The sequence below is a fragment of the Schistocerca serialis genome, chromosome 2, assembly GCF_023864345.2.
Source record: "Schistocerca serialis cubense isolate TAMUIC-IGC-003099 chromosome 2, iqSchSeri2.2, whole genome shotgun sequence".
NCBI lineage: Eukaryota > Metazoa > Arthropoda > Insecta > Orthoptera > Acrididae > Schistocerca > Schistocerca serialis.
The window spans coordinates 668,956,356-668,968,880 of NC_064639.1; the positions used below are offsets into that span (position 1 = coordinate 668,956,356).

At 43.1% G+C, this 12,525-nt stretch overlaps 1 non-coding gene across 1 annotated transcript; it reads right to left on the reverse strand.

Moving 5' to 3' along the window:
- Positions 1-5,175: 5,175 nt before the first annotated feature.
- On the reverse strand, positions 5,176-5,265 carry Trnay-gua (transfer RNA tyrosine (anticodon GUA)). Its single transcript is given in 2 exon segments — positions 5,176-5,211; positions 5,229-5,265. It is a non-coding gene; the product is annotated as a tRNA-Tyr (tRNA).
- Positions 5,266-12,525: the final 7,260 nt, after the last annotated feature.

Below are 12,525 nucleotides of genomic sequence, written 5' to 3' on the forward strand. Positions count from 1 at the left end.
TGATGAAAGAAGGAAGTACAAACATGTTTCGGGAAAATCAGGAATACAGAAATACAAGTCGCTGAGGAATGAAATAAATAGGAAGTGCAGGGAAGCTAAGACGAAATGGCTGCAGGAAAAATGTGAAGACATCGAAAAAGATATGATTGTCAGAAGGACAAACTCAGCATACAGGAAAGTCAAAACAACCTTTGGTGACATTAAAAGCAACGGTGGTAACATTAAGAGTGCAACGGGAATTCCACTGTTAAATCCAGAGGAGAGAGCAGATAGGTGGAAAGAATACATTGAAAGCCTCTATGAGGGTGAAGATTTGTCTGATGTGATAGAAGAAGAAACAGGAGTCTATTTAGAAGAGATAGGGGATCCAGTATTAGAATCGGAATTTAAAAGAGCTTTGGAGGACTTACGGTCAAATAAGGCAGAAGGGATAGATAACACTCCATCAGAATTTCTAAAATCATTGGGGGAAGTGGCAACAAAACGACTATTCACGTTGATGTGTAGTATATATGAGTCTGGCGATATACCATCTGACTTTCGGAAAAGCATCATCCACACAATTTCGAAGACGGCAAGAGCTGACAAGTGCGAGAATTATCGCACAATCAGCTTAACAGCTCATGCATCGAAGCAGCTTACAAGAATAATATACAGAAGAATGGAAAAGAAAATTGAGAATGCGCTAGGTGACGATCAGTTTGGCTTTAGGAAAAGTAAAGGGATGAGAGAGGCAATTCTGACGTTACGGCTAATAATGAAAGCAAGGCTAAAGAAAAATCAAGCAAGTCACTTTCATAGGATTTGTCGACCTGGAAAAAGCGTTCGACAATATGAAATGGTGCAAGCTGTTCGATATTCTGAAAAAAGTAGGGGTAAGCTATAGGGAGAGACGGGTCATATACAATATGTACAACAACCAAGAGGGAATAATCAGAGTGGACGATCAAGAACGAAGTGCTCGTATTAAGAAGGGTGTAAGACAAGGCTGTAGCCTTTCGCCCCTACTCTTCAATCTGTACATCGAGGAAGCAATGATGGAAATAAAAGAAAGGTTCAGGAGTGGAATTAAAATACAAGGTGAAAGGATATCAATGATACGATTCGCTGATGACATTGCTACCCTGAGTGAAAGTGAAGAAGAATTAAATGATCTGCTGAACGGAATGAACAGTCTAATGAGTACACAGTATGTTTTGAGAGTAAATCGGAGAAAGACGAAGGTAATGAGAAGTAGTAGAAATGAGAACAGCGAGAAACTTAACATCAAGATTGATGGTCACGAAGTCAATGAAGTTAAGGAATTCTGCTTCCTAGGCAGTAAAATAACCAATGACGGACGAAGCAAGGAGGACATCAAAAGCAGACTCGCTATGGCAAAAAAGGCATTTCTGGCCAAGAGAAGTCTACTAATATCAAATACCGACCTTAATTTGAGGAAGAAATTTCTGAGGATGTACGTCTCGAGTACAGCATTGTATGGTAGTGAAACGTGGACTGTGGGAAAACCGGAACAGAAGAGAATCGAAGCATTTGAGATGTGGTGCTATAGTCGAATGTTGAAAATTAGGTGGACTGATAAGGTAAGGAATGAGGAGGTTCTACGCAGAATCGGAGAGGACAGGAATATGTGGAAAACACTGATAAGGAGAAGGGATAGGATGATAAGACATCTGCTAAGACATGAGGGAATGACTTCCATGGTACTAGAGGGAGCTGTAGAGGGCAAAAACTGTAGAGGAAGACGGAGATTGGAATACGTCAAGCAAATAATTGAGGACGTAGGTTGCAAGTGCTACTCTGAGATGAAGAGGTTAGCACAGGAAAGGAATTCGTGGCGGGCCGCATCAAACCAGTCAGTAGACTGATGAAAAAAAAAAAAAAAATGTTGTACTATCGGTCTCAGAGGATGACATTCACGTATCGTACAGCCGTTACGGCGCCTTCCATGACCCATGACCACCAGCGGCGTACGTCGGCCACACATAATGCCACCGCAGAACAGCAGGGAGGAACCTCGGCCTTGCTGCACTCGCTGGACAGTGTGTCTAAGGTGTTCAGCCTGACGGGGTCACCTCCAAATACGTCTCTGACGATTGTCTGTTTGAAGGCATATGCGACACTCACCGGTGAAGAGATCGTGATGCCAGCCCTGAGCGGTATATTTCAAGAGCTCCTCCTACTTTTATTCGGCATCTTGTTGGGCCCATCTGTACCGCGCTGCATGGTGTCGTGGTTGCAAAGATGGACCTTGCCATGGACGTCGGGAGTGAAGTTGCGCATTATGCAGCCTATTGTGCACTGTTTGAGTCCTAATACGACGTCCTGTGGCTGCACGAAAAGTATTATTCAATATGGTGGTGTTGCTGTCAGGGTTCCTCCAAGCCGTAATCCGTAGGTAGCGGTCATCCACTGCAGCAGTAGCCCCTGGGCGGCCTGAGCGAGGCATGCCATCGACTGTTCCTGTCTCTTTCTGTATCTCCTCCACGTCCTAACCTCATTATATGGTTCGCCTTGCGACGCCTGGAATATTCCATTGTTGAGAGCTCTTCCTGGCACAAAGTAACAATGCGGACCTGATCCAACTGCGGTATTGACCATCTAGGCATGGTTGAACTACAGCCAACATGAGCCGTGTACCTCTGTCCTAGCGGAATGACTGGAACCAATCGGCTGTCGGACCCCCTCCGTCTAAAAGGCGCTGCTCATGCTAGGTTGTTTACATCTTTGGGCAGGTTTAGTGACATCTCTGAACAGTCAAAGGGACTGTGTCTGTGACGGAATATCCACACCCAACGCCTATCTTCAGGAGTTCTGGGAACCAGGGTGAGGCAAAACTTTTTTTGATATGTGTAGAAAGAACTGCCTCACTATAGCACGCAATGCGACGAACAGAAATGATAGTTTTATTCAAAGAAAGTGACCACACTGAAGTCACAGCGATCCGTCATGGTCCCCTGGACATTACAAAAGGTTGTTTACATCTTTGGGTAGGTTTAGTGACATCTCTGAAGAGTTCAAATGGTTCAAATGGCTCTGAGCACTATGGACTTAACTTCTGTGGTCATCAGTCCCCTAGAACTTAGAACTACTTAAACCTAACTAACCTAAGGACATCACACACATCCATGCCCGAGGCAGGATTCGAACCTGCGACCGTAGCAGTCCCGCGGTTCCGGACTGCGTCTCTGAAGAGTCAAAGAGATTGTGTCTGTGATGGAATATCCACAGTCAACGCCTATCTTCAGGAGTTCTGGGGATCGGGGTGACGCAAAACTTTTTTTTTGGTATGTGTAGAAAGAAATGCCTCACTATAGCACGCAATGCGACGAACAGAAATGATAGTTTTATTCAAAGAAAGTAACTACAGTGAAGTCACCAATATCCGTCATGGTTCCCTGGACATTACAAAAGGCTGGACATGGTTCTCTATAGCGTGCGTGATAACCACGGACTGAACCCCTTGCTGTGCAACGTCGTAAGGATGGTAAGAAGTTTTTGGAGTAGAGTGTTCCATTCCTCCACCAGCGCGGTTGATATCTGCCGGCTGGTCTTTGGTGTATGTTGACGTGCTGCACTACGTCTCTTCGACGCTTCCCACTCGTGCTCGATGGAATTTAATTCGGGGAAAATGGCGGCCATTCCATTCGCCGAATATTCTGCCCTTTCAAGAGCTCCTCCACTTGTGCCGTTCGATGCGATCGCCAATTGTCATCCATAAAAATGAAGTCAGGTCGGATGCACTCCAAAACGACGCACATAGCGAAGGATTACAGTGTCACAATAACGTTAACCAGTCAGTAGACCGTGTTCAAAGATCTGGAGGTCAGTACGTCCATGCAAGATAGTGCCTCCCGACACGGTAACATATGGGGCACCGAAACGATGATCATGGTCGGCATTGTTCCTGGGAGTGTTAACGGTGTGCAAACGCGTAATGTTGCCTGCGGGAACTGACAGGTCAATGTTATTGTGACAGTGTGTTCCTTCCCCATGTGTGTCTCTTCAGAGGTGCATTCGCTCGGACTTCATTTTTATAGATGACGATTCGCAATGGCACCGAACAGCGCAGATGGGGACCTCTTGGAAGAGAGGATATTCGGCGAATGGATTGGCTTGTCCATTCTCCCGACTTACATCCCATCGAACACGAATGAGATGTGTTGGGGCGACTTACTGTAGCTCGTCCACATGCACGAACTGAGTTGTGAACGGCGCTAGTGGAGGAATGTAACGCCCTACCACAAGAACTCCATACCACCCTTGTAACCAGCGTGGGACCTCGTTGCAGAGCGTGCGCTGCCGTCCGTGGTCATCACATACTATTAAGAACCACATCCCGCCTTTTGTAATGTCCAGGGGACCGTTATAAATCGCGGTGAATTCAGTGTAATTATTGTCTTCGAATAAAAGTATCATTTCGTCACATTGCATATTTATTTCAGCTACCTTGTTCACTTTAGTTTGTGAAGTCCATGGTTCATCGATCTACGTGACCTGGCAGTAACACATCATGCGAAAGCTACTTTCGTCCTTAAGTTTTGCAAACCAGTATATATTCGATAGCAGAACGGGAGCACGTACAATGAAGGTACTCACAACAATTTAGTTATTTCGGCATAGTCCAGCAGACATTACCCACTGGAAAAAGCTCTGCCATCTACCCTTGAAAAACCCGAGCTGTCTGCAAAATGATCGAAGTACTGCAAATCTTCGTCGCAGTTATTTATCTAGCACACTGTTACAGGCTACAGATTTTCCACAAGTCGTTGTTCTCCAAATACACCAATTTGTATTTCCTCTCGAACCTTAAAACTATGGGCGTAATCGATGGTGTGAAGTAGTTTTAATTTGTAACAGTCCAGTCCACACGAAAACCTAGTTTGAGCCAACAAGTAACTGAACTTTTGTCTCATCCGTTTTGTATGACATGTGAACAATACTGTTGCCTAACTGTCCTATCTTTCGATATTTCGGTAATTGTTTACAGCCATCGACACGAATAGCAATAAAGATATGAAAAAGCCAGTAGCATAACAGCACTATAAATGCTAACGAAGAATTGGACACAGAGAGCTATATGTAATTCCACCTAACACTGATCACTTTCTGCTTCAATATCGATTCAGAAAATTGTCAGTAGCTTTGAAGTATTGCGAAATTATAAAAAAATATTCCTTCGGGCCGGATTTGAACCAGCGACCTATGGATATCTGTGAAATGTACCACTACAGTCCACCGCTCTACCAACTGAGCTACCGAAGGACTGCGGACAGTCTGCTCGGTCGCAGCCTCTTGACGTTGGCGGCCACAGCTTCGTTACGTAATCTGTCGTTCACACGCGGCGGAGCACGCAGCCAGAAAGAGGTCTCTTAGGCGCTTGTCACATTCCGACATCACTTACTCAACGGCAAAGATACAAAACTGGTACTTATATATTTTGGATAAAAGGCTGCATCGGTCGTAATCACTGAAATCCTTTATTTTACAGATCGATTTCGGTCACTACGTGTCCATCTTCAGTGCAAATTATTTGAACCTTGTAGTCCCATATCATAATAGCACAACATTTTCTATGAGGTGTAACACGAACTGTGATGATTACTTCCAACAGATACCTTCTCTTTTACTGCGCACAATAATTTTTAAATTTGCAGAAGAGCCTATGTTGTAATCTCAGCAGTTAACCTTAGCACTTAACATTAGCAGTTGCAGAGCCAGCGTACCAATGTATGTTGCATCGGCAACTGCAAAGGTTAACTGCTAATGTTGCAAGATAGGCTCTTCTGTAAATTTGAAAATTATTGTATGTAATAAAAGTGAAGGTATCTGTTGGAAGTGATCATCATAGTTCGTGATACACCTCATAGAAAATGTTGTGCTATTATGATATGGACCTACAAGGTTCAAACAATTTGCACTGAAGATGGACACGCAGTGACCGAAATAGATCTGTAAAATAAAAGATTTCAGTGATTACGACCGTTGCTGCCCTTTATCCAAAATATATAAGTACCGGTTTTGTATCTTTGCCGTTGACTAAGTGATATCGGAATGTGACAAGCGCTTGGCCGCTGGCCGAACCTCGCCGCGGAACTGCTCGCGACGCCTAGTTCCTTGTTGTTTACGTGTGGCTTATTACTGGCCGGCGTAGCTCCGCCTACGTTTGTCTTAATGTTTTTAGTTTTGATAGACATAATCTTACGACTACGCCTCTTTATTCTGTTTTAATTTTATTCTGTGACATGGCCAACGTTTGGCACCCAAAATAATTTAATTTTTGTATGTACCACGATTTTCTTTATTATGAATTCATTAGATTGATGATGTATTTCAATGTGTAACATATATTCGTATGGGCTAATTTAGTGAAATTTTGATAAATATGTCACATATGCTTAAATATCTCATGAAAATGAGTTCTGTGAGTTGCAGGTAGTTCCCGCAGTGGACCAGACATTGCTCCCTCATTCATCTCACAACAGTAGTTATGTAAAGGCTACAATAGTGCTGTAGGGCGTACACAGTATTATGGAGGAGGAGGATTAGTATTTAACGTCCCATCGACAATGTGGGGGTTAGAGACGAAATGCAAGCTCGTATTAGGGAAGGATGGAGAAGGAAAGCGGCCGTGCGCTTTCGAAGAAACCGTCCCGGCATTTGCCTTAAGCAGTTTACGGAAATCACGGAAAACCTAAATCAGGATGGCCGGAAGTGAGTTTAAATAGTCGTCCTCCCGTGAGTGAGTCATTGTGCCAACCACTGTGCTACCCTGCTTGGTCACAGTATTACTATTATTAATGGCAGTGGTCAAAAACAAAACGTTGGCAGCTTGTAATCGCCTCACTTCTGTCGCTTTAGCCTCACTTCTGTCGCTTTAGTACTAAGGATGTGGATGTAGATAGTTACCTTTCCTTCCTGAGAAGGAGATGTGAGTAGCAGTCGAGATACACTGAGAACTCCATCATTCTATAAATAAACCTGTTGTTAGAAATAAGCATTATCAATTGTATCATTAAGAAATTAAGAAATTCAGTCTTCTGTTGCAAGGTAAAATTTTATTAGTTTACCTAGGTTTCGATGCGAATAATGCTATCTTCTTCAGAACCTGTCGTTGGTACATGATACAAAGCACAAGGTAAGTGTGTAGTGGGTGCTCTGTGTGAGGAAGATGTTGTTCATACATTCATTGCACAATCTCTAACCTCTACCACATTGTGTAACACATAAATGCTAGTACTTGAAGAAAATGTGATTATTAGTAACTTGTGTAATTATTATTTCATTCTTATGAAATAGTATTAATAGCAATGATCATTTAAAAGTAATTTAGTTTCTTGACCTCAGCACAATCGAAAATGGTTGGAGGAAAGAAATCCATTATCGCCAAGAAACTTGTGACTGAACCACTAACAAAGTTTGCCAAACTTAATGGTAAAGATGGTGACCTTGAGACCCCCTCTCGGCTCAAGTACCACGTTGAAGCGTCAACAGATGCCAAATTATTTTTGGCGACACAAAACACGAGCGAACTTGAGGTCATAAATCAGTTGTCAAGACAGAGAATGGAAAGCATTAGAGAAAACAGAGACCGTCTTGTACCTATAATAAAAACAATCATATTTCATGGAAAGTAAAATATTGACAATGGTTCGAATGGCTCTGAGCACTATGCGACTTAACGTCTGAGGTCATCAGTCGCCTAGAACTTAGAACTAATTAAACCTAACTAACCTAAGGACATCACACACACCCATGCCCGAGGCAGGATTCGAACCTGCGACCGGAGCGGTCGCTCGGTTCCAGACTGTAGCGCCCGGAACTGCACGGCCACTCCGGCCAGCCCAGCAAAATATTCCCCTGCGGTGGCATAGCAGAGAACTGCGTGGGTATAGGCTGTGATGGTTGCTCAGTTAATATGTCAGACCTGAAAGGATCTGTGGCTACAATAAAAAAGAAGCTATCAACACGCAAGTAACACCGTGTGGAAGTCATCAGCTCAAACTCGTTGTCTCTCACAGTTGCAGAGCTACAAGTGTGAGAAACTCACTTGGTACTATTGAAAAAGTAGTATCGTTCTTTACAGCGTCTAGCAAGCGGTTCGCAACACTTAAAGAGTCACCTAAAACATTCGCTGCAATGACATTGTTAAACGAGATGGGTTAACGACATGATGCTGTTATTCAATTCGCAGCTGATCTCGGAACTGTTTGCAAAGTTCTTAAAGAAATACAGTGTTGGAGGGATAGAACAGCAGCTGCCTGCCAAAGCCCAAATTCTCCTTCGAGGTCTCTCTAATTGCGAGTTTATCATCACTCTGTTTACACTGAGTAACATTATGAGCATAACGTAACCAGTCAGCAAAATCTTACAAGATCATAGCTTGGACGTCGTGATGGCAAAAGCAAAATTAGATTTGACGCCCAATGTGTACGACAGCATGAGAGCTAATGCTGGTAAACACTTTGCTCGTATTATTGAAGAGGCGAAGGCAGTTATGGAAGAGTTAGACGTGGAGATGAGTGTTCCTCGTCTTAGAGGCAGGCAGAAAAAGACACAGAGAAAACTCGATCATAATGATGATGCTATGACATATTGGAAAAGAACTGTTTTTATTCCAACGCTGGACCATGTTACGACTGACATGAGGGAACGTTTTGCTGAAGAAAATATTTATCAGTTAAGATCGAACATACTTTTGGCCTCACAACTATTGAAACATTACGTAATAATCCGGCACATAAGTTAAATCAGTGCTTAACTGAACTATCGTTCTTTGAAGAAGACTCACTCTTTGTGATTAAAAAGAGACTAATGGGAGAGATTCTTCAATACAAGCAAACGAGAATAAACGCCCTTAATGATCGTGATTCTGTTATGCAAGCCTTGTTTGTTTGTCCTAGATCAGACTATCCTACTTTGCACACGCTGTACAAAATATTTGCTTGTCTACCTACATCTATTGCTACAGTGGAAAGACGGTTTTCAACATTGCGGCGTGCAAAGACATGGCTGAGGTCGACAATGACGATGTAATTAACCAATTTGCCAGGACAAATAGGCGCATAGAATACATCATTTGGGGAAGAGAACCACAATTGTAATTTTTTTATATCATAAGATTTTTCCTTTTACATTTTCCTTTTCTTGTTTGGGTTCATGTTAAGAGTTCATCGCATTCCTCCGTGGTATTTGCTTGTATTCAGTTTTAGGTACACAGTTCGCTACAATCAATGCCAATTTTGTTAATTTTGCGGCGTGGCAGTAAAAAAAGAAACAATAGTGGCAAATATACAGTACAAATTATTACAATGAAAGGTTATTATGTTTAGCAAACGTTACATGAGGCTTGGAGCGAAGAGACACAACACATATTTATATCACAAAAGAAGAGGGACAAGGAAAGGAATTTTAAATACGAGAGCACTACTTCACACATGAAGTAATAAATTAACTATGAAGGACTACAGGGATAGGTGGGTTTGGCACGATTTTGATATTCGTCGAATCGAGTTTAATGGCAGAGAGTGGCACAGATTTGAGATTCGGATCGCTAGATTCAGAGTCCAGAGTGCTAACCATTACACCATGGGACCCGCCGGCCTGCGATACACCTCACATCACTTGTGCTGTGAACTTCTGTCCCGCACATTCGAAGCTACGTAGCGGGATGCTCATCCGGGAGTAAGAATACTACAGAAAAATTTATTACTTTGTGACGATGCTTGTGTGGCTGATTATTGTGACTGTACACTGGATTTACTCACGGAGGGAAATGATGTCAAGTTTGCTAATAATGATTTCTAATTATGTGTTTTATGTACAGGGTGTTTCAAAAATGACCGGTATATTTGAAACGACAATAAAAACTAAACGAGCAGCGATAGAAATAGACCGTTTGTTGCAATATGCTTGGGACAACAGTACATTTTCAGGCGGACAAACTTTCGAAATTGCAGTAGTTACAATTTTCAACAACAGATGGCGCTGCTGTCTGGGAAACTCTATAGTACGATATTTTCCACATTTCCACCATGCGTAGCAATAATATGGCGTAGTCTCTGAATGAAATAACCCGAAACCTTTGACAACGTGTCTGGCGGAATGGCTTCACATGCAGATGAGATGTACTGCTTCAGCTGTTCAATTGTTTCTGGATTCTGGCGGTACACCTGGTCTTTCAAGTGTCCCCACAGAAAGAAGTCACAGGGGTTCATGTCTGGCGAATAGGGAGGCCAATCCACGCCGCCTCCTGTGTGTTTTGGATAGGCCAAAGCAATCACACGATCATCGAAATATTCATTCAGGAAATTAAAGACGTCGGCCGTGCGATGTGGCCGGGCACCATCTTGCATAAACCACGAGGTGTTCGCAGTGTCGTCTAAGGCAGTTTGTACCGCCACAAATTCACGAAGAATGTCCAGATAGCGTGATGCAGTAATCGTTTCGGATCTGAAAAATGGGCCAATGATTCCTTTGGAAGAAATGGCGGCCCAGACCAGTACTTTTTGAGGATGCAGGGACGATGGGACTGCAACATGGGGCTTTTCGGTTCCCCATATGCGCCAGTTCTGTTTATTGACGAAGCCATCCAGGTAAAAATAAGCTTCGTCAGTAAACCAAATGCTGCCCACATGCATATCGCCGTCATCAATCCTGTGCACTATATCGTTAGCGAATGTCTCTTGTGCAGCAATGGTAGCGGCGCTGAGGGGTTGCCGCGTTTGAGTTTTGTGTGGATAGAGGTGTAAACCCTGGCGCATGAGACGATACGTGGACGTTGGCGTCATTTGGACCGCAGCTGCAACACGGCGAACGGAAACCCGAGGCCGCTGTTGGATCACCTGCTGCACTAGCTGCGCGTTGCCCTCTGTGGTTGCAGTACGCAGTCGCCCTACCTTTCCAGCACGTTCATCCGTCAAGTTCCCAGTCCGTTGAAATTTTTCAAACAGATCCTTTATTGTATCGCTTTTCAGTCCTTTGGTTACATTAAACCTCCGTTGAAAACTTCGTCTTGTTGCAACAACACTGTGTTCTAGGCGGTGGAATTCCAACACCAGAAAAATCCTCTGTTCTAAGGAATAAACCATGTTGTCTACAGCACACTTGCACGTTGTGAACAGCACGCGCTTACAGCAGAAAGACGACGTACAGAATGGCGCACCCACAGACTGCGTTGTCTTCTATATCTTTCACATCACATGCAGCGCCATCTGTTGTTGAAAATTGTAACTACTGTAATTTCGAAAGTTTGTCCGCCCGAAAATGTACTGTTGTCCCAAGCATATTGCAACAAACGGTGTATTTCTATCGCTGCTCGTTTAGTTTTTATTGCCGTTTCAAATATACCGGTCATTTTTGAAACACCCTGTAATTTGGAAATATTTTACATCATACTCTCGCTTTGTGTTATTATTGTTAGATCTGAAAGTGGTGAGGTTGACCGAAATTAGTTACCCGATTACTGAACTTTTGTGTTTTGCTACTGGTTGTATGATAAAATAAATATTTCCTGGATCGCTGTGTAACCTTATTGCGAATATATCGCAACTCGTGAACCCTGACATTAGCCTTCACAATTCTGGAAAACCTAATTCTGGATGATGAGACAGGGATCTGGATTGCTGTTCATCCAAACGCTACTCCTATGTTGTGCCGTGAACTGTCGGTACCATGTATTTCTTAAATTTTACAGTTTGCCGCAGTTGACTCTCAAACATGATATCTGAAGGGTGCGAAAATTGGCATATGACCCTAAATAACGAAAAGTGTGAGGTCATCCACATGAATACTAAAAGGAATCCGTTAAACTTCGGTTACACAATAAATCAGTCAAATATAAAGGCCGTAATTCAACGAAATACGTAGGAATTACAATTACGAACAACTTAAATTGAAAGTAACACAGAGAATGTTGTGGGGAGGGCTAACCAAAGACTGCGTTTTATTGGCAGGACACTTAGAAAATGTAACAGATCTACTAAGGAGACTGCCTACACTATGCTTTTAGAATAAAGCTGCGTGGTGTGGGGATCCTTACCAGATACGACTGACATCTAAAACGTTCAAAGACAGGATTTGGGCTGGACGTCATTAAAAGAAGGAGTTTTTCGTTGCGACGGAATCTTCACACGAAATTCCAATCACCAACTTTGTCCTCCGAATGCGAAAATATTTTGTTGACACCGACCTACATAGGGAGAAGCGATCACCACGATAAAATAAGGGAAATCAGAGCTCGTACGGAAAGATATATGTGTTCATTTTTTCCGCGCACTATACGAGATTGGAATAATAGAGAATTGTGAATGTGGTTCAATGAACCCTCTGCCAGGCACTTAAATGTGACTTGCAGAGTATCCATGTAGGTGTAGATGCAGTCCATTTGTTTACGGATAACGAGTCGTCGATTTCTAGTGATCGAGGTATGGCGAGCATTGGTTCCTGGGCCGGCGTTCTCTAGATCCGCCCCAAGCAGCAGTTCACCGCCGTGAAGACTTGTTTGTTGTTGTTGTTGGTGGTCTT